This window comes from Hylobates moloch, unplaced genomic scaffold (assembly GCF_009828535.3).
Source record: "Hylobates moloch isolate HMO894 unplaced genomic scaffold, HMol_V3 SCAFFOLD_1, whole genome shotgun sequence".
In the NCBI taxonomy this organism is placed as follows: domain Eukaryota; kingdom Metazoa; phylum Chordata; class Mammalia; order Primates; family Hylobatidae; genus Hylobates; species Hylobates moloch.
The window spans coordinates 52,211,367-52,234,259 of NW_026652276.1; the positions used below are offsets into that span (position 1 = coordinate 52,211,367).

Consider the following 22,893-nt stretch of genomic DNA (forward strand, 5'->3'; position numbering starts at 1 on the left):
ATAAATTACTTGGTCTCAGGTATTTTTTAATATAAACACAAAATGAACTAAGAGTGCTAATGGCATATTGTTATTTTTCCCTTTTTTTCCTGTGGTATCACAATACTGGAGGTACAATAAGAATCAGTCAAGCTGTGGCCAGAGTGAAATATACCTCTTCTATTTAATGTTGAAAGTTTGACAAGAGCTTGCAGGTTTGCATAGAAATTATAGCTGTGCAAAACAGGGCATTTGGTATGCATCAACATGTACACATACACATGCATACAGTGCACGAGTATGAACTTCCTAGAACATTGCCCGTTACTTTCATCTCATGAAGATGGAAAGCAAGAGTATCAACTGGGGGTAGCCATGTGAAAATAGGATAGAGCCTGGATCTAGCTGGAGTGAGGAGTCAGAAGAGGTAGTGCCCATTAGGCCCCTGACCATTTCTCCTATTCCTCACCTCATTCTCTGACCAGGAAAGGACATCACAAAGAAAGACATTGTTCTGGGACATGAACAGTGTCTCTAGTGGAGGGACTGAGAATATCCCAAGGGAGAAGTAGACCCTTGAAAGGGAAAATAGGAAATAATGGAATCCAGATTAAAATATATACTTCTTGCCTTGCCTCTCCTTCCCTCTCCTTTCTACTTCTTCTCTCTCTATCTCTCTCTCTGTCTCTCTCTCTCTCTCCCCCCCCACCACACACACACACTCACACACATACACACACACACTCTCTCTCCCTCTTTCTCTTCCCGTGCCCCCCATAAGCCAAAGCCTAGGCTTTCGTTCCAGGTAAATGTCATTAACCAAGGGAGTAGATTATGCCAAGGAATAAAGATGATCCTAAGGTGAAAAACAATTAGATCCCTAAGAAACATGAGCATTTTGAAATGAAGATGACAAATTACAACAAAATTTAACAATATCAAAGACTAAAAGAAAATTCTAAAAGCTTCCAGAGACGAAAAGAAGGTAACAATTTCAAAAAGATCACATTAAAAAAATACAAATTAGGCATTAGACTTTTGAATAGCAACACTGGTTAGAAGACAATTATATTTTCAAAGTTTGGAAGGAAAATACATTTACTCTTAAAAACTTTCTTTTCGGCTGGGCGCAGTGGCTCAAGCCTGTAATCTCAGCACTTTGGGAGGCCGAGGTGGGTGGATCAAGAGGTCAGGAGATTGAGACCATCCTGGCTAACATGGTGAAACCCCGTCTCTACTAAAAGCACAAAAAAATTAGCCAGGCATGGTGGCCGGTGCCTGTAGTCCCAGCTACTCGGAAGGCTGAGGCAGGAGAATGGCGTGAATCCAGGAGGTAAAGCTTGCAGTGAGCTGAGATCACGCCACTGGACTCCCGCCTGGGCAACAGAGCGAGACTCCGTCTCAAAAACAAACAAACAAACAAACAAAAAAATACTTTCTTTTCTAGCTAAACTATAATTTAAGTGTGAGGAGAAATAAATTTCAGAAAATGTATTATACATCCCTTTTGAAATAACTATTATAGGCCATTCTGCAGGAAAAAGAGAAATGAATCCAGGAGTAGGCAGTGAGATATGATAAGTATGAATGAGTAAAGAATTACAGACTTTCTTATTGTCTAAATGAGAAATTACTACAAATAAACCCACTCAATCTTTATGAATCCAGAATTAAAATGCTAAATGACACAAACAGGAACTTGGGGCATATGGATATAGATCAAAGTATGATAAGAACCAGTGAAGCTCATTGATTTGTTTGTGGAAAAGACTGAGATATCAATAAGCTTTAGCTATTTTCCCTACTCTTAGGTGGTATAACCTAAGAGTAACCACCAGAAGAATAAAAGTAAAATAAGAGTAACTTTCAGAACAACAGAAACAAATTGATTATCCAATAGATGGTAGGAGAGGAAAAAGAGAAACAAAACACAGGAAGAAAGCAGTGTCTTATCCTAGCTTCCTTTAAAAAGAGAGCCTGAATTAAAGTCTTGTATGCAGGCAGATTACTTTGTAAACGTATCTCAAAGAACAGGGGTACGGGACTGGGAAGAGTGAAACAGGGAAGGAAAGCAAATTTATGGGTGCTTCAAGTTGATTACCATAGTGGACAAACTAGGACTCCATCCACCAGGGAGGGACTTCTGAGGAGTCATGCAGAATGCACTCCAGAATTGTCTACTCCTGGGATAGAAAAGAGGAATATTTATCTTCTAGCTCCTATACTTCATTGATTAACGGTTATCCATGGGTTTTAATTCCTCTGCACTTCTTGGTTTATCCATATGTCATAAGGATGAGAGGTTCTTGCAGGTATGCCAGGTAGTGGTGATAAAGAAGCTCTGAAGTAGAAATCTAGAGATCTATAGTGCAGTTGAGACAATATGCTGTCTGGAGTAAAATGATGACCCAAAAGATGACAGCAATAATTATAATGCTGTTAATGGGCTCAACTGATCATACTGTTAAATGCAGTACTATGTTAAACTTTGAAGAATCCATACAAAAATATTAACACACATACACACACATAAATATATGTTGAGTGTCTTTTTTGAAACTCTTTCCCATTGTATTAGATTGACCCTGTCTCAGTTACTGATTAAAGAGATAACAAATTAAGGAGAACATCATGAGGAAAATTTCAAAAGACTTCAAACTAAATGAAAACGCTGACCAAGAGAAAAAGGAAGGAAGGTGTGAATAAACAATATAATGCACAAAAAAGTGAAAATAGCTGAAAGACTTACAGGTTTTCTTAAATTATGAGAGGATACCCTGAATTTTAAGTTAGTAAATTTGAAAAAAAAATTGATGAAACAGAAACAAGTTTTAGAAAAAAATAAAATTTCTAAATTTCTAAATTTCCCAAGGTGAAAGAAAACTTGAATAGACTAATGGAACTAAGAAAATCTGGCCGGTTATTTAATAATAAAAAAAAAAGACCTGCTAAAATTGGCCAAGTCTAGACTGTTTTACAGTTTTCCCAATTAGGGGAAAGCTACTCAATTCATTTTATAGTGCTAGTATAGTCTTCACACTAAACCTGATAAAGATAAGAGAAGAAAAGAAATTATGGGCAATTTCGCATATAAGCATAGATGCAAAAGTCCTAAAAATATTAACTGAATCCAAAATGCTATAAATAATAATAACAATAACACCACATCATGATCAAGTATGGTTAAAATCAGAAAGGCCAGATCTAAAGCAGGAAAGTCATTTGACCAACTCAACAGATGTAGAAAAAGAATTTGATAACGTTCAACAACTAATGTAATAAAAAGCTTATAAGAAAATTAAAAATGGAAGGGAATTCCCTTACTTTGATAGTTATCTATCAAAAACCTATTAAAATCATATTAATAGAAAAACTTTAGAAGCATTCCCTTTACATTCAGCATTTGGGAATAAGACAGGTGCTTATTTTTGATACAGAATCCTGTAGGTCCTGGCCAACAAAAGACAAGCCTGAAACTAAGTAAATACAAAGAAATAAGAAGTAGATATGAGATCAACATACAAGAATCTATAGTGTTCCTCTTTCTGACAATTAGAAAATAAGATATCACTTACAACTGTAACAAAAACATTAACAAGTCTCCCTACATAAATCAACAATAAATAAATGTAAAATTCTATTAAAGGTTACAAATAAGGTCAATACAAATGGAGGGATATACCATGTTCTCATGCAGAAGTGGGAAGGAAATACTTTTTTATAAATCCAGCAATATGAAAAAATTTTAAAACATGATGTTGATCCTGGCTAACATGGTGAAACTCCATCTCTACTAAAAACACAAAAAATTAGCCGGGTGTGGTGGCACGTGCCTGTAGTCCCAGCTACTCAGGAGGCTGAGGCAGGAGAATGGCGTGAACCCAAGAGGCAGAGCTTGCAGTGAGCTGAGATTGTGCCACTGCACTCCAGCCTGGGCGACAGAGCAAGACTCTATCTCGGAAAAAAAAAAAAAACATGATGTTGAATAAAATAATAAACAGAAACAAAGTATATAATGTGTGTAAAATTTAAAACAAACACAAAAAACAACTGTTTTTAGGTTTTGTGTGTGTGTATATGTGCACATTCTGGTATGAACTCTGCTTCTTTCCCCCCCCAACCCCAGGATATAGATCCTGAGAACTCTGCCTCCGGATCTCTCTCTTTCTTTCTCTGTCTCTCTATCTGTCTGTCTATCTAATTTTAAGGCAGGGAGGCTTATTATTGCCTGCATAAGTGCCTTAAATGGTAACCTAGGCTGGTCCTGGAAGACTTAATCTCTCAAAATACCTAGCTCAGTTTATCTAAGGTTGAAAGAGATTATGCTGGCATATTCATTAGGTTAGAATGATAATAAAAATCCTCCCAATGCGTTTACAGTGTAATATCATACCTCTACTTAGGTTTATTAATGTAATATCACTTGATGGCTAATGGACACTGGGCACTCTAAGGCTCAGTCTTCTATTTGAGATGATGTACCACTCAGTAATTTGATTACTGAGTCCCAGTATTGGGACTCAGCCATGAGAAGGAATCTGATTTCATTTCTGAGGTGGAAAGAAGCAAAGCAACAGATATGTTCAACACAAGTTTTGTTTTGTTTTCAAAGTAGGCATTTTCGTGTGATATCTGGGTCACCTGGTAGATCCTACGCCTCTGTCAACTAGTAACCTCCTTGCTGCTAGCAATCCCCTTGCTATGCCCATGTATGCGTCAGGGCTTTCCCTGTGCTCTGGGGGGGCTCTGTGCTCTCCCAGAAGCCTAAATCACCTGCCCTTGGCACAAAATTAGAATCACTGCTTTCCAATTCTCTACCAATTCCCTTTAGAAAGATTAAGAGTCATAAAGAAATAGTTCTGATCTTGCACTCTGTTTTTAAGCTTCTGAGTGCTTTGAGATTAGCACCTGGGGCACAGTGAAAGCTCTCCGCCCTACAATGACAGCGCCCTACATTATTCGTCTCCTCCTTATGGTAGACTTAGAGCGTGTAATAGAGACGAAGGACATTCTCAGAGATGGGCAACACGGCATCGGAAAGTGCCAGCATATATTAACAGCTACAAGACATGGCCAGAAGCATTTCATTCTCCAACTTTATCTTCCTATGTATCACTGGTTACAACTTCTAGATCATTCTTGAGACAAGGTAAATCTGTGATAATAAATAGTGATGTTATTTAAGTGACATAATTGTCCTATGTAGGAGAAGGAAATAAATGGCTAAGTTTTCTTACTATTCTGTTATCTACAACTGAATTTATTCAATAATATTATTATTTATTCTCTTTATTGTAACTCTGGTTTCAACTTATATCTGAGCAGAATCTGGGCTAACTCCAGGATTAGCTATTAGGAAAGAGTCTTTAAAGAAAAACATGCCTAATTCACTTCCTGATACACAAGGGAAAACAGTATTACAATAGAATGCAAAGACCACTGTTTTGTATGGCCCTGGAAAACAATGCTCTTTATTCTCTGTGAAAATTTGAATACAGTTGTTGTAATGGGGAGGCTTGGCAGTTTTTGAGATGATTCACCATCTCATACTGTGATATTTTATCTGAAATGTTTTCATAAAGGTAGTTTTCAACTTACTGCAATATAGCTTTACATTCCTTGGCTAAATATACCCTCACTATGTGACACTTACGAAGCAGCATGTTTCACTGAGTAATCCAGACATCCTGATGTTGAACTATTACATTTTGTTGTGATTTTCTCTAGTCTCATTTACACCAGGACTAGTGTTTTCAAAATGTGGTTCTTGACCCATCAGGATCAGTGTCATCTGGGAACTTGTTAAAAATACAAACTCTCTCATCCTACCCCAGACCTACTGAATCAGAAGCTCTGGAGCTGGGGTTCAGCGATTTCTATTTTGTAAACATTCCAGGTGATCCTGATGCATACTAAAGTTTGAAAGCTACTGCCCTAGGCCAATCATACCTTCAATTGTGGCACCTAATAGCACCGTGGATATCTAAGTGAACCAGATTTTCTGATGTTGGATTATTTCATTTTGTTATGTGAGCCCTGTTTCCCTAGGGCTCACAGGGCAAGTCCACACTCTGAAGTTATAGGTTTCTTTAGAAGAAAACGGACAGTACCATTTTAAGGACTTTAGAAAGAAGCAGATCCTGAGATAGGCAATAGCAACCAAGACGCCTTAGCTTGCAGGTGAGTGGGGATTATTTCCTTCTCTCTGGACTTGATGATTATTTAGGTCTTGAGGAGTGGAGGGAAAGTCCTCTTCCTGCTTAGGAAGAGTGACCAAGTCGGCAAAAGTCCCCCTCCCAAGAGGCAGGCGTATGGTGGAGCAACATCCTCAGCAGAGGATCTGCTGGAGTTCTGGAGTTCTGAAAGACACTGTCTACCCCATGCGGAGGGATTGCATGAGGCCACTGTCAGCGGAGGGGACAAAATGGAGGTCTGATTAGGAAGGTGTCTGTGTGACAGTTCTCTTTCTGACACTGTCAGGAAAAAAAGAAGCTGAGAAAATATAGAGGCTAAAGGCAGGTTGGTGGCTGCAGGCATTGTAATGTTGATATCATAAATAAATGTTGGACCCACAGACTGGTGAAACCTAGATATACTGTTTACACCTGCTGAAATGCTTCATTAACACAAATTCTTTCACTTCTAGTTTGTTGACCTATAATTCTAACTCTTGATTGCCTAGAGTTGGAATTATAGCTTACAACATGCCTATCTTTTCTGTTGGCCCTGGCATAACATATGCAAAATCAATGAGAATTGAAAGGCAGAAAATACAATATCACAGTTAAGTCAAGGATACTATGAAAACATCTCTTATTAATACACATTCTTCCTTCATTTCTCCCACAATATTATAAACCAACACCTATGAAATAATCAGAGCCAAAGAAAGCAGAAATCTCACACAAGAATTTTGCCAACCTATGAAGTCTTTGACTTTTCTTTGTAAGTTAGTCTTCTGTTTAAGGTTTTTTAGAGAAAATATTTTCTCCTATATCTTGAAATGAGGCCTTTATGGAATTTTACTAAGAATTCCAGAAGTTCAAAAAACAAACAAACAAACCACAAACAGGCAAAATAGCCTCTACTACCAGCTCTATCACTTCCTTTCCATTCTAACTTCTTAATCTCCCATTCTCCTTCTGATTCCAATAGACCACCTTTAGAGATTTATTATGGATTTCATATCCAGGCTGCCAAGATGAAGATCTTATCTGAGACCTTCTCATACTCATTGCCCCTGAATCCAGTCATTTAAATCACTTGAGCATTCTTTCAGGAGATATCCATATTCTACAGGGAGAATCTGCCATTTAAGCACCAAGGATAATTCCCAGGCAAATCATAGACAATAGCTTGTGGTCTTTGCAAACATTTATAAGAAATTTTTGGCTGGGCATAGTGGCTCACGCCCATAATCCCAGCATTTTGGGAGGTTGAGGCGGGCAGATCACCTGAAGTCAGGAGTGTGAGACCAGCCTGGCCAACATGGCAAAACCCCGTCTCTACTAAAAATAAAAAAATTAGCCAGGCGTGTTGGTGCATGCTTGTAATCCCAGCTACTCAAGAGGCTGAGGCAGGAGAATCACTTGAACCTGGGGGGTGGAGGTTGCAGTGGGCCAAGATCGTGCCATTGCACTCCAGGCTGGGGACAGAGTGAGACTCTGTTTCAAAAAATAACAACAACAACAACAACAACAACAACAACAACAAAAAACAATTTTTTTACAATAATAAATTTAACAACCTTTATATAACTAGAAATGATTGCATTGGTTTATTATCTTTTTGTGTTTCCTTATGTAAAATTTGGACAACTTCTTAAATTTCTACAAGGACCAGAAATTGTGTCATCAGAAGAGTTGCATGGCAAATGTACTGGATTATCAGTAAAGAGAGCTGCCTTTTTTAACTTGAGCAAGTTACTTAACTTCTCTAAGCCACAGTTTCTGCATCCATAAAATGAAGGCATTGGATGCTTCAAGGAAGACACTGGACTCCACCTTTCATAATGTTTAAAATCTAGGACGTCTAGTCCAAACATAAATATTTTTGATGCTATAAAATTATATTATTTGATCTGTTCTTTTGCATCGCTTCACATTGTCTAGTTAAGTTTCTTTGCACAGAATAGCAATAAATGTTACTGGATGACCATGTTTCCAAAACTGTGCCCTGGCATTAATTTCTTGAGATACCCACGCCTGACTTTGTATGACCCCACTCTTTCAGCAATACACTTCTGGAACAAGCAGTACTCATGCTGCTGAAGGATGAGGCTGGACAGCATCCTGAAATCAAATAGACTCATCTAAATAGCCTACTTCTATTGGCAAACCAGCCCAATTCCACATTTCTTAAACTAAAATGAAAATCATTTAACTTCCTTCTCCAACTTGAAATGCTGAGACCAAGTACATGTGGATGAGTAAGAAGACAGAAAAAAAATACTGGAATCACAACTTGAATGAAAACTTGTTTTAAGAATTGCCTATTTTGTACCAGATGTTCTGTCAGGTACTTTGAATTTCTTTTTAAGTTTATTATCTTAGCAAGCCAGTGAAGTATTATTTTTCCCATTTTACAGATAAAGACATAGTCTGAGAGAAAGTTGGTGGCTTGCTAAAAGTCGCACACCTAGTAAATGTCAGAATCAGAACCCAGGTCATCCTGAAGGTTCTTTCCACTACATCACCCTCCTCTCACATTTTAGATATTGAGTAATAAACATTTAATATTAAATCGCAGAAGAATACCACAGACATTTGAGTAAGAAGAGCATTATTTCATATAACTATGGCCCTTCTCCTCAGTACACCTAGATGTGGCCCACATCATTGCCAAAGATTACTTGGCAGTCTCTAATTTCAACTCTTCTCTCTCCAGCTTATGTTTCTTGCTGGCAGAATAGTAGGATCTAGGAATAGAATCTCCTCAGTTGGTGAATTTAAGCTGTTCCTCAGTGATGGACACCACTTAACATTACCACAACAAAAAACACACTTCTTGAGTTGCTAGACAATTGTTTGCCCTAAATCCTAATGAGAAAACACATTATAGTGAAGTAGTAGTACTTATTTTTCTTTAGATTTTTAGACACAGACAAATCATATAGTCACTGAAAAGCATATTGTTGTATCTGTTGAATTTCCTGGATATTTAGGATGATGATTGCTATAAAATACCTCAGTTGGACTATGACTAGGATTTGCACAGGCAAGAATTAATCTCTATCAAAGAGATAAAGGCCCCATGGTTAGCAAATTCAGAATAATGTAGAAATTTAGATAACTGGTGATAAGGAGAGAGGCCAGGAATTTAAGACTACTAATGGTCAAGTGCTTGAAAACAGTTAAGAACAGGAAAGTGACCAGAGGTAGGATAGGGCAAACGAACAGTGCACAAGCAGAATTAGGATTAGGATTAGCGTGAGTACTTCCACATAATGGCCCACATGGTTAGAAATGTAGGAAAGAGATTTTCTTAAGGTAGAAAGCAGAGCAACTCAGTAAAACTGATTAGATTTTACGAGGCTGACAGTGTATTTTGAATATGTAAGCTAGCAACCTCCAGTGACACAATGTTCAGATATCCTTCAGTCTCAATGTAATTTAGCCTCCTCAGAACAGATATCATAGAGGCATATGAGGCCATTTAGATGTAAGCACAAAAATACAGTTAAATCCTATGTTGATGTATCTATACTTTCAATTATTATTATGTCTCACATACCTTATAAATAAGAAACAAAATGTATGTTTGTCTCTTTTGCCATAGTTTGAAAAGTTTATGTCAGGTGTTAATCTTCTCACACAATATGAAAATTGCAATTAACTTCTTTTTTCTTACTTATGCTTCTTGCATTAGTGCCTTGTTATTCATTCCAGTCCTCATTCATTCATTTTTCATGCACTTATTTCCAGCACTTACAATGTGCTAGGAAATGTGCTAGATGCTAGAAATAAAGATGAATAAGAGAAGGGCCCTATCCCCAAGGAATTCTGTTTAGCGTGATAAACAGATTTACAAACCCAAACCCCAATACAGTGTGATCAGTGCTAGGGCCGAGTCATGTTTGAGGTTTGCCAGGATTTCAGAGACAGGAACCACATGGGAGCATTACCAGGAAGCCCTGAGGGCTGAGCTGAGATCGGAGACAATGAATTCATAGTGACATCAACTCACTCTGCTGCTAAAGAAAAATCACAAAATTTATCAATTCAGGTAAAGAAGCAAAGAAATCAAGTGGATTATTTCAGACACAGATTTGCAAGGTTGTAAGGCAGAGGAAAAAAGAGGAATAGTGAAATATAGGGTACTTTTCAACAAAGAGCTCAGTCTGAACTGGCTAGGTAAGAAATAAGGCTAAAAGATGTCTGGGGAGAGTTTGTAAATTAGAATAAAACAAGAGGAATCCAATAAACCAGGAGTCTCAATGAAATTTTATGAGCAGGAATAGAGGGAGACAATGAATTGGGTATTTTGGTTCAATAAATCAATCAGCCAGTAATTATGGTATTCATACAACTTATTACTCAAATTGAGTGAAAAAGAGTGAGACTATTAATAATTATTTGAGATATATATATCACATTTTTCTATATCCATCTACCATTGATGGGCACCTAGGTTGATTCCATGTCTTTGCTATTATGAGTAGTACTGTGATGAACATATGAGTATATGTGTCTTTTTGGTAGAACAATTTTTCTTTTCGATATATACCCAGTAATGGAATTGCTGGGTCAAACAGTACTTTTAAGTTCTTTGAGAAATCTCCGAACTGTTTTCCACAGTGGCTGAACTAACTTAGACTTCCACCAACTGTGTATAAGCACTCCCTTCTCTCTGAAGCCTCACCAGCATTTGTTGTTTGTTCATTTTTTAATAATAGCCATTCTGACTGGCATGAAATGGTATTTCATTGTGGTATTGATTTGCATTTCTCTGATGATTAGTGATGTGGGGCATTTTTTCAAGTTTATTGGCCGCTTGTTTGTCTTCTTTTGAGAAGTGTCTGTTCATGTTCTTTTCTCACTTTTTAATAGGTTTTGTTTGAGACAGGGTCTTGCTTTGCCACCTAAGCCAGGGTGCAGTGGTGCAGTCATGGCTCACTCAGTCTCAACCTCCCAGGCTCAAACAATTCTCCTACCTCAGCCTCCTGAGTAGCTGGGACTACAGGCACACACCACCATGCCTGGTTAATTTTTGAATTTTTTGTTGAGAAGGGGTCTTGCCATGTTGCCCAGCCTGGTCTCAAACTCCTGGGCTCAGAGATCCACCCATCTTGGCCACCCAAAGTGCTGGGATTATAAATGTGACACACTGTGCCTGGCCAGGGTTATTTGTTTTTTGCTTATTTAACTGTTTAAGTTCCTTATAGATTCTGGATATTAGACCCTTGTCTGATGCATAGCTTGTGAATATTTTCTCCCATTCTGTAGGTTGCCTGTTTACTCTGTTAATAGTTTCTTTTGCTCTACAGAAGCTCTTTAGTTTAATTACATCCTACTTGTCAATTTCTGGTTTTGTTGCAATTGCTTGGAGGACTGAGTTATAAATTCTTTCCCAAGGCCAATGTCCAGAATGGTGTTTCCTAGGTTTTCTTCTAAGATTCTTACAGTTTGAGGTCTTACATTTAAATCTTTACTCCATCTTGAGTTAATTTTTGTGTATGGTGAAATGTGGGGGTCCAGTTTCATTCCTCTGCATATGGCTAGCCAGCTATCCTAGCATCATTTGTTGAATAGGGAGTCCTTTCCTCACTGCTTATTTTTGTCAACTTTGTCAAAGATCAGATGGCTGTAGGTGTGAGGCTTTATTTCTGGGGTCTCCATTCTGTTTCACTGGTCTATGTGTCTGTTTTTGTACCAGTACCATGCTGTTTTGGTTACTGTGACCTTATAGTACAGTTTGAAGTCAGGTAATGTGATTCCTCTGGCTTTTCGTTTTTGTTTTTTGTTTTTTTTTTTTTTTTTTTGCTTAGGATTGCTTTGGCTATTTGGGCTCTTTTTTGTTGCATATGAATTTTAGAATTTTTTTTCTAATTCTGTGAAAAATGACATTGGTAGTTTGATAGGAATACTGAATCTGTAGATTGCTTTGGGCAGTGTGGCCATTTTAATAGTATTTATTCTACCAATTTATGAGTATGGAATATTTTTCCATTTGTTTGTGTCATCTATGATTTCTTTCATCAGTGTGTTGCAGTTCTTCTTGTAGAGATCTTTTGCCTCCTTGGTTAGATGTATCCGTAGGTATTTTATTTTTTTGTGGATATTATAAATGGACTGTGTTCTTGATTTGGCTCTCAGCCTGAACGATATTGGTGTATAGAAATGCTACTGATATTTGTATGTTGATTTTGTATCCTGGAACTTTACCGAAGTTATTTATCAGTTCCAGGAGCCTTTTGGCAGAGTCTTTGGGACTTTCTAAGTATAGAATCACATGGTCAGCAACAAGAGATAGTTTGACTTCTTCTTTTCCTATTTGGATGCTTTTGATTTTTTTCTCTTCTCTGATTGCTGTGGCAAGGAATTCCAGTACTATGTTGAATAGGAGTGGTGAGAGTAGGCATCCTTGTCTTGTTCCACTTCTCAAGGGGAATGCTTCCAGCTTTTGCCCATTCAGCATGATGCTGGCTGTGCATTTGTCATAGATGGCTCTTATTATCTTGAAATATGTTCCTTTCATGGGTAGTTTGCTGAGGGTTTTTATCAGTAAGGGATGTTAGGTTTTATCCAAGGCTTTTTCTGCATCTATTGAAATAATCATAATGCTTTTGTTTTTAATTTTGTTTATATGGTAAATCACATTTGATTTGCATATGTTGAACCAGCCTTGTATCCCAGGAATGAAGACTAGTTGACTGTGGTGAATTAACTTTTTGATGTGCTGCTGGATTTGGTCTGCTAGCATTTTGTTAAGGATTTCTGTATCTACGTTCATCAGGGATATTGGCCTCTAGTCTTCTTTTTTTGCTGTGTCTCTGCCAGGTTTTGGTTTCAGGGTGATGTTGGCTTCATACAATGAGCTAGGAAGGAGTACTTCCTCCTTGATTTTTTGGAATAGTTTCAGTAGAATTGGTACCAGCTCTTCTTTGTATGTCTAGTAGTATTTGTCCGTGAATCTGTCTGTTCTGGTGCTTTGTTTTGTTGGTAGGTCTTTTTTTATTATTATTACTGATTCAACTTTGAAACTCAGTATTGGTCTGCTTAGGGTTTCAATTTCTTTCTAATTCAATCTTGGCAGGTTGTGTGTTTCCAGGAATTTATCAATTTCCTCTAGATTTTCTAGTTTGTGAGCATAGAGGAGTTCATAGTAGTCTCTGAGAATCTTTTGTATTTCTGTAGGCTCAGTTGTAATGTCGCCTTTGTCATTTCTGATTGTGCTTATTTGGATCTTTCTTTTTCTTTGTTAATCTAGCAAGCAGTCTATTGATTTTGTTTATCCTTTCAAAGGATCAACTTTTGATTTCATTGATTCTTTGTGTGAATTTTTGGGTCTCAATTTCATTCAGTTCTACTCTTTTTTTTTAGTAGAAACGGGGTTTCACCGTGATCTCGATCTCCTGACCTCGTGATCCGCCCGCCTCGGCCTCCCAAAGTGCTGGGATTACAAGCGTGAGCCACCGCGCCCGGCCGCTTTCTAATTTTTTAAGGTAAGGTTTAGTGCTATAAACTTTCCTCTTAAGACTGCTTTTGCTGCATCCCAGAGATTTGGGTATATCTGTTTTCATTTATTTCAAAGTATTTTTTATTTCTGCCTTAATTTGTTTACCCAAAAGTCATTCAGGAGCAAGCTGTTTAATTTCCATGTATTAGCATGGCTTTGAGAGATCTTCTTTGTATTGATTTCTGTTTTTATTCCACTGTGATCCATTTTTTAAAAATGTATTGAGACTTGTTTTATGGCAGAGCATGTGGTCAACCTTTGAGAATGTTCCATGTATAGATGAGAAGAATATATATATTCTGTGGTTGATGGGTAGGGGTATTTTGTCAATATCTGTCAGATTAGATAGGTCAAGTTTTGAATTTAAGTCCAGAATGTATTTGTTAGTTTTCTGCCTCAACGATTTGTCTAATGCTGTTAGTGGGGTACTCAAGTTCCCCACTATTACTGTGTGGCTACGTCTTTTTATATACTAGAAGTAGTTTTTTGTTGTTTTTTTTTTCTAAATGAATCTGGGTGCTCCAATGTTGAGTTGTTGAGTACATATATATTTAGAATAGTTAAGTCTTCTTGTTGAGCCTTTTATCATTATGTAATGACCTTTGTCCTTTTTGACCTCTGAATGCCTGGTGATTTGCCTCAGCATAGAGGGGAGAGAGCCCTACTGCTCCAGGAAGGGTGGGAGGCTCAGGCTGCTGGTCCAGGCAAATGTGTGCTCTGAATGCCTGGAGTTCTGCCTGGTGGTGGAGTGGAGAGAGCCCTGCTGCACCACAATCCCAGGGGAGCAGGATAGGGTACCCAGCAATGGCACACATGGACCGGTTCCAGGTTACCAAGCTGGTCCTGGCTGCAAGTCTTGCTGCCCAGGAGAGGCCATAACTGTAGCAGCTCTCCTCCTGCCACAGGCCTGTGACAGGGAAGAACAAAATTCCAGGGCTTAGTGGTGAGGCACTTTCCACAATTCTGGCCTGTGGAGGCCCCTATCTCACTCTAGAGCAAGCACTTCAGTCTCTGGCCTGAGACAAACATGTCTGCTTGGCCACATTGCCAGGATGCCAAAGAATGGCTGACTTTGTATGTGCCTAGATTAAAAATGGCATCCTGCTCTCAACACTGAGTCTGGGAAATTGACTGCAGCTTTTCCCAACGTCTTTCCCTCATAGCATCTCCAAGCCTCTCCCCAAGTTAGCTCCAGGGCTTGGGAGGAACAAAGTTTTCTTTCTCAGCCTGGGGTGCTTGGATCCCCAGTGGAAGGGTGAGTTACAGAGGGAGGCTCTCTGCCTCTCTCACCTACTGGGGCTTCACTCACTTTTATCAGCTAGACACCATCATGGGGCCAGTGTTCTCCTCCCTGGGATCTGGAGTATCTTTCACAATTCCAGTGGATTCTGATTTTCCTTCTTGAATTAAAGCTCACAGTTGATCTTTATGTACTATCTTGCTATTTCCAAGTGGCTGAGGCATGCTAAAACTCTCTAATCAGCTGTCTTGGAAAAAAAAAATTTCTTATTGTTATTTTCTTCCCTGATGGTTTATAATCCTTCCTTCAACCCTGTGCATATTTTAAACATACTTTGTAAATATTTCTGTCAGGTTATTCTACTCTTTTAAGCCTTGGCTTCCATTTCTTTCATCTGCTGAGTCTCAAACATAGTTATTTGTTTTATGGTACGATTTACAATGTTTGACTATGACCTACTCATTAGAAGAGAGTTCTCTGTGGAAAAGTAGCCTATAGGATACTTTTCCTTTGTCTCAACTTCCATGAAAGAACTGGATTCCTTACAGAAGAAGCAGGACTGAAAACCAAACCAAACCAAAACAACAAAAACGAATTGGATCCCTTTTTAGCTGATTTCCCGGCTTCAAAGTCCTTCCACATAGTCAGCATGATTTCAGACTCCCCATCTTGGCATGCAACACACCTGGGATTTTTTATTTCTTGCAGGTGATATTTTCTCATTCATCATCCTGGGATACTAATAAACCTCCTTGTTGCTTAACTGGGCTGATGGGCAGAGTTCCCTTAGTCTCCATTTCAAAGTCAACCCAACCCTTTATGACTCCCAGTTAGTTAGCCAGAAGATCTAGCCAACATCATTGATGAAGGTGGCTACACTAAACAACAGATTTTCAATGTAGATGAAACAGCTTTATATTGGAAGATAATATCTAGGACTTTCATAGCTAGAGAGGAGAAGTCAATGCCTGGCTTCAAAGCTTCAAAGGATAGGCTGACTCTCTTGTTCTAAGGGCTAATGCAGCTGATGACTTTAAGTTGAAGCCAATGCTCATTTGACATTCTGAAATCCTAGGGCCCTTAAGAATTATGCTAAATCTACTCTGCTTGTGCTGTAGAAATGAAAAAACAAAGCCTGGATGATGGCATATCTGTTTAATGACTACTTTAAGTCCACTGTTGAGACTTACTTCTCAGAAAAAAATAAGATTTCTTTCAAAATATTACTGCTCATTGACAATGCACCATTGGTGCATTGCTCTTCGGTGACCAGAGCATTGGTGTACATCTTCAGATATACATGGAGCTTAATGAAGATGTACAAGAAGGTTAATGTTGTTTTCATGCTTGTGAACACATCCATTCTGTAGCCCATGGATCAAGCAGGAATTTTGGCTTTCAAGTCTATTATTTAAGAAATATATTTTATAAGGCTATAGATGCCATAGATGGTGATTCTTCTGATAAATCTAGGCAAAGTAAACTGAAAATCTCATAGAAAGAATTCACCATTTTAGATGCCATTAAGAATTGTAATTCATGGGAGGAGATCAAACTCTCAACATTCACAGGAGTTTGGAAGAGGTTGATTCAAACCTTCATGAATGACTTTGAGGGGTTTAAGACTTCAGTGAAGGAAGTAACAGCAGATGTGATGGAAATAGCAAGAGAACTACAGCCTGATGAAATGCAATCTCATGAGAAAACTTGAACAGATGAGGACTTACTGCTGCTTCTTTTTTTTTCTTTTTTTTTTTTTTTTTCTTTTGGTAGAGACCAGCTCTCACTATGTTGCTCAGGCTGGTCCTAATTCCTGGGCTCAAGTGATCCTCTCACCGTGGCCTCCCAAAGTGCTGGGATTACAGGCATGAGCCACCACACTCAGCGAGGACTTGCCCCATATGAATGAACATAGAAATTGGTTTCTTGAGATAGAACCTACTCCTGATGAAGATGCTGTGAACATTGTTGAAATAAAAGAAAGAATTTAGAACATTCCATACACTTAACTGACAAAGTTGCAGCAGAGTTTGAGAGGACTGATTCCAATTTTGAAGAAAGTTCTATGGGTAAAATGAAAGAAGTTCGATGGGTAAAATGCTATCAAACAGCACTGCATGCTACAGAGAAATCTTTTGTGAAAGGAAAAGTCAATCTATGTGGCAAACTTCATTGTTTTCTCATTTTAAGAAACTGCCACAGGAACTCCAGCCATCAGCAACTACCACCCTGGTCAGTCAGCTGCCATCAATATCTAGGCAAGACCATCCACCAGCAAACTAATGCAGGAACAGAAAAACAAACACTGTATGTTCTCACTTATAAGTGGGAGCTCAGTGATGAGAACATATAGACACATGGGGGGAAACAACACACATTGGGGCCTGTTGGGGTAGGGGTTAGGGGGAGGGAGAGCCTCAGGAAGAATAACTAATGGATGCTGGGCTTAATACCTAGGTGATGGGTTGATCTATGCAGCAAACCACCATGGCACACGTTTACCTATGTTAACAACCCTGCACATTCTGCACATGTACACCTGAACTTAAAATTTGAAAAAAAAATTTTGAGACTTGGAAATTTGAGAAGGGAATTGCTCTGGTTTGAATGTTTATGTCTCTCACCAAAATGCACATTAAAACTTAATCCCAGTGTAACAGTATCAAGAGGTGGGGCCTTTAGGAAGTGACTGAATCACAAGGGCTCCACCCTCATGGATGGGACCTGAGGGAGTGAGTTGGGCTGTCTCTTGCCTTTCTGTCTTCCACCGTGTGAGGATGCCATGAGAAGATGACATAGATGGAACAGGCCCTCACTAGATATTATACACAGCCACAGCAGAGTTTGAGAGGACTGACGCCTACTGGTGCCTTGATCTTGGATTTCCCAGCCTCCAGAACTGTGAGAAAATACATTGTTTAAAAATAAATGATCTAATCTGTGATATTTTGTAATAGTAGCATACATGGACTAAAACATCACTTATCGGGGAAGAAGAAAGGGAAGCAATATCAGAGCAGAGTCAGTGATAGCATGAATATTAGTTAACAGCAGCAAAAAAAGCCCAGCACCATGCTTTCCAGGCCAACACAAAGACAGGCAGCAAACTCCCTGAAATAGGGCTATATGACCTAGGCTTCATACCTGCTAAAGGTGCAGGGAAACAGCAAGACCCCTAAAAAGAAGGGCTGTGTGCTACATTAGTCAGAAGGCATCTGAATTCATCTCATAAAGAGTTCATTCTATTTTGGCCAAAAGCATTTTGTCCATTTTATTCTAGTGCTATACACATAATAATCATTTCGTTTACTGTGGTAACTTTGTAATGTACCAACATGGCTAGCCTGAACTAAATTCTCAAGTTTCCCTTTCCTGTATGTTTCTCTTGTTAGGTTGGGCCACAGGAGACTTTTGTGGGAGACATAGAGGGCAGACATGAAGTGGTAGCCGTTTTGCAGCCCAACCATGTTGTCACTTATCTAGGAAGTATTAGAGGCCGTGGACACTAACAAAACTGCCTAACCTTTTCCTAGATACTCCTTTAGCTTCTTTGACTCCTGAGACCAGGATGGGTGTTTAGCTCCATGAAGAAAAGCCCAGCTTCTATAGGCCACCCACACCACCGAGGTCTAAGACAAGAACTGATGTGGTTTCAGTCTGTCCTGTGGGCTCCACCTTATTTATGCTTGTGGGGTCCAGCTTGTTATTGCTCCCCACTTCTTTACACCTATCTTTCCTTCACACCTGCCTGTCTTGTAGACTTACAAGTTCCATCATGAGATGTGAAGACAGCAGCCTTACAGAGACTCCCCAGTTACATAAGGTCAAATTATTGTGAGAAATTCCTTTGTGTATATCATATATAATACACTACAAGACAATATAGAAATATATACATCCACTCTGCTTCTCTGATTGAATCCTGAGTTCCCACCATATATGTTTCTGATTGTGTCAGTCCATTTGGGCTGCTATAACAAAGTACTATAGATTGGGTAGCTGATAAACAACAGAAATTTATTTCTCACAGTTATGGAGCCTGGAAGTCCAAAACACAGTGCTAAGATGGTCAGGTTCTAGTGAGGGTCCTCTTCCAGGCTGCAGACTGCTGTCTTCTCATTGTGTTCACACATGGTAGAAAGAAACAAGACAGCTCTCTGGGGTGTCCATCATAAGGGCTCTAATCCCTTCATGAGGTCACTTTCATGACCTAATCACCTCCCAAAAGTCCCACCTTCAAATACCATCACATCAGGGATTCGGATTTTGGCATCTGAATTTTGGGAGGTACATAAACATTCACTCCATTGCACTGATATTACCAAAGGTATTTTTCAATTTCTTGATTTATAGCAATTATATTTAGTGCTTTTCATGGATCATTGTCCTGGTTATTTACTTTTTTTTTTGAGACAGAGTCTCGCTCTGTCCCGCAGACTGGAGTGCAGTGGTGTGATCTCGGCTCACTGTAACCTCTGCCCCCCGGGTTCAAGGATTCTCCTGCCTCAGCCTCCTGAGTAGCTGGGATTACAGGCGTGGGCCACTACACCCGGCTAATTTTCGTATTTTTAGTAGAGATAGGGTTTCACCATGTTGGTCAGGCTGGTCTCAAACTTCTGACCTCATGATCCGCCCATCTCGGCCTCCCAAAGTGCTGGGATTACAGGCATGAGCCACCGTGCCCGGCCTATTTACTCTTCCAACTTATCTCTCACTTTCTTTGAATACTATTTTTCTTGAACCAGCAGAATTGGAATGATCCATATCCAGATAAAGTAATCATTTGTTTCCTAGTTAAAGTTGTCTATAAAATGCCTGGCCCCACCTCTCCCTTATCATCCTTACAAAAGCCTTGAAAGGATCATTCAAAATACATAAGTCGGATATAATGCTAATGAGGAATCAACAATCTATAAATTATAAATAGTGACAGAAGGCAAGGCAGTGTTTGTGATTCAGCTCAATAGACTTTGCTGGCAGGAAAACATCCTGTAATATATCCTTTGATTACTGAAAAACATGGTTCAAATAAAAAATCAAGTAATACTGCATATCTAAACAGAAATAGAAGAATAAACACTTGCAAACTTTGAACTCCACTCCCCTGCCATTTTTAAACAAAACCTAAGCTGCATGGAAAGAGTAAGGAATTTTGTAATAAATCAGGCTTGGGTTTCAATCACGGCCTTTTTTACCTCTGTGACTTTAAGCCAATGATTTAACTTTTCAGAAGCTCAGTTTTCTTATCTACAAAATGGCAGTAATAGTATCAGCCTCATAGGACTGCTGAAAAGATCAGAAATAATACACAAAACTTCTGGCACATTAAAGGCACTAGGGGAATGCTCTAAACAGCATGTTGCCCCTTTTTAAAAAAACCTTTAAAAATATTGTTTCTCTGAAAATGATGTCCTAGAAAATCCCTACAAATGGAGATATACTTTCCTCTTGCTCAAGCCCACTCATCTTGCTTTCCAGCCACAAGACTCCTATTTACCAACCTTTTCCCACATAGTGGGAGGTCAAACTAAAGCAACCTAGGAGCTTACTCTGTCGCTGCGGAGAGGATAAACACTCTTGCAGGGGTGTGGGGCCTTAGAAAATGCAAGGCTCTGGTGCTTAATAAAAGAGCTGCTGCTTTCCTAACAGCACCATGTGCTTGGTCACAAGACAGATGAGGACAAAGAGAGGGTAGGTCCTTCTTGGCCCAAGTTGGAGGTGAGTGGGTGAGTAGACTGCTTTCATCTCTGACTGCTGCTAGCCATGTTTCTACCTTCCTGATTGTGGTCAAGCTACCGAGGCAAGAAATTCCCAAAGTGAAAATATACTGACAGCTGTGTTTGGAATCTATTAACAACCTTTCAAAATTACACACAGGGGCAAATTTCACCTTCACATTGCAGAAGTCATATTCCCAAAAGACTGAATGAAAGCGAAGAGATCACATAAATAAAAATAATCCAAAATGAAATGAAATTATGGATGAAGAAGGGGAAATATGAGAGCAAAACATTATCCTATTAGAGGCAACAGTTTAAAATTTTATCAGGCCAAGAGTACAAATCTTTATTTCTATAACGTTAAACTAAACTCTATTTTCATCTACTTCTGTTATAAGTCATCCAACAATGTTTATTTTCTGATTCTTTTCCTATACATTACTGTTTTAGTTTAGTATTTAATTACTTTTTTTTTTTTTTTTTTTGAGACAGTCTTGCTCTGTCGCCCAGGCTAGAGTGCAGTGGCACAATCTTGGCTCACTGCAACCTCCACCTCCCAGGTTCAAGTGATTCTCCTGCCTCAGCCTCCCAAGTAACTGGGATTACAGGCGTCCACCACCACTCCCAGCTAATTTTTGTATTTTTTTTTTTTTTTTTAGTAGAGACGGGGTTTAACCATGTTGGCCAGACTGGTCTCAAACTCCTGACTTCAGGTGATCCACCCGCCTTGGCCTCCCAAAGTGCTGGGATTATAGGCGTGAGCCACCATGCCCAGCCTTAATTACTTTTTAAACTGTAAACATTCATCTAGTGCCCTGAGACTTATAGCTATACTAACTATATACTTTCTACCTATGGTTTGAAGTTTCTTCAGATATGTGGTCCAGAAAAGCATTACCTTCATGAATATAAATTATTATATTCCTAAAAAAGAAAAATTTACAGCAGAGTATTTCTGGTATTTCCTTTTTCCTCTGCTTCTAGCAATCGACTTGCTGTAAGTAAAACTCTTCACAGAATTTAGAATTAGTCAGTAGAACTCTAGTTTTAATACCTAGTCCTCTCCTTTGATCTGGTATAAAATTATCCTCACAACAAGGAAATAATATTTTTCACAGATCAGACTGACAATGATTTCTTAAAAGGCTATTATTCTGGACTGGCAAGGATTTGGGGGAAAACAAGAACTTTTGAATACTTCTGTTAGACTTCTGAATCACTACATCTTTCTGAATGATAATTTGGCAAATTGACTCAGATTCTTAAAAATACATGTTTTAAAAATGTGTATGTTTTTAAGTAATACATATACATGTTGTTCTGAAGTGGACAGGTCTATGCAAACCTACCTCAGAAAGTCCAAGGAAGCAGAGAGGCCAAAGAAAGAGGCTGACACACCCAGTTTCTCAGAAAGAAACATTTGATAGGGACTTAGGAACAGAAGCCATGCGTGTGTCTCAGGAGTGGCAAGACAAAATGGTGGATCCCTGTGCCCTTACCCCCGAGACCCACGACTTATAGAAATAAGGAAAAGATATGTGTGATTCAGAAGGAATGTGTAGGACAATTGATGTATCATATCAAGGTTGTTTTGACCTAAGGGCAGGATTTACAGTAAGTACATTCTCTTACACAAGGAACAATCAATAAACTGGAAATCTTAGAGGCCTTCTTGGAACTGGAGTTAATCAGCAGTCAACATGGTGAATTAGCATCCAGATAATGTTGCTTTAGCCTCCACACACGTATTTACAAAAAGATTTGCCATCAAGTATGTGTTTTGAATATTCTTATAACAAAAATTTGACAGAATCTAAGTGTCCTACCGTAGAATATTAATGAAATAAATTGCCATATATTAACATAACGTAATACAATATAGTATAGTCATGTTTAATGATGTCACTAAAAAATGTGTAAAAATATTTAATTTCTGAGGAAGATATTGTAGTCAGTCAATTTTAGTTTATTTACTGAGTAAACAAAAATATTAATATTAATTATTCCTGAATAAAGGAATTATGAGTGATTTTTAGTTTTGGCTTTATGTTTTCTATATTTTATAAATTTTCTGTGATGAATATGTATTACTTTGTAATCATATTATTTCAAGTATTAAAAACTATTTTAGAAACCAAGAATTTTAAGCACATTTATATTTTCTGTGTTTATAATTAGAATCCTAAAATTTTGTAGTTGAAAGGGATCAAAGGGATATTCTGGTACAAACTCAAGACCGAAAGTTTGGCCTCTAGAAATTTATGACATAATTTACAC

At 38.5% G+C, this 22,893-nt stretch overlaps 1 protein-coding gene across 1 annotated transcript in view; it reads right to left on the bottom strand.

Annotated features, from left to right (window-relative positions):
* Positions 1-22,893, bottom strand: part of CUNH2orf88 (chromosome unknown C2orf88 homolog) — a 98,376-nt gene that overhangs the window by 73,421 nt on the left and 2,062 nt on the right. The window lies entirely within an intron of this gene.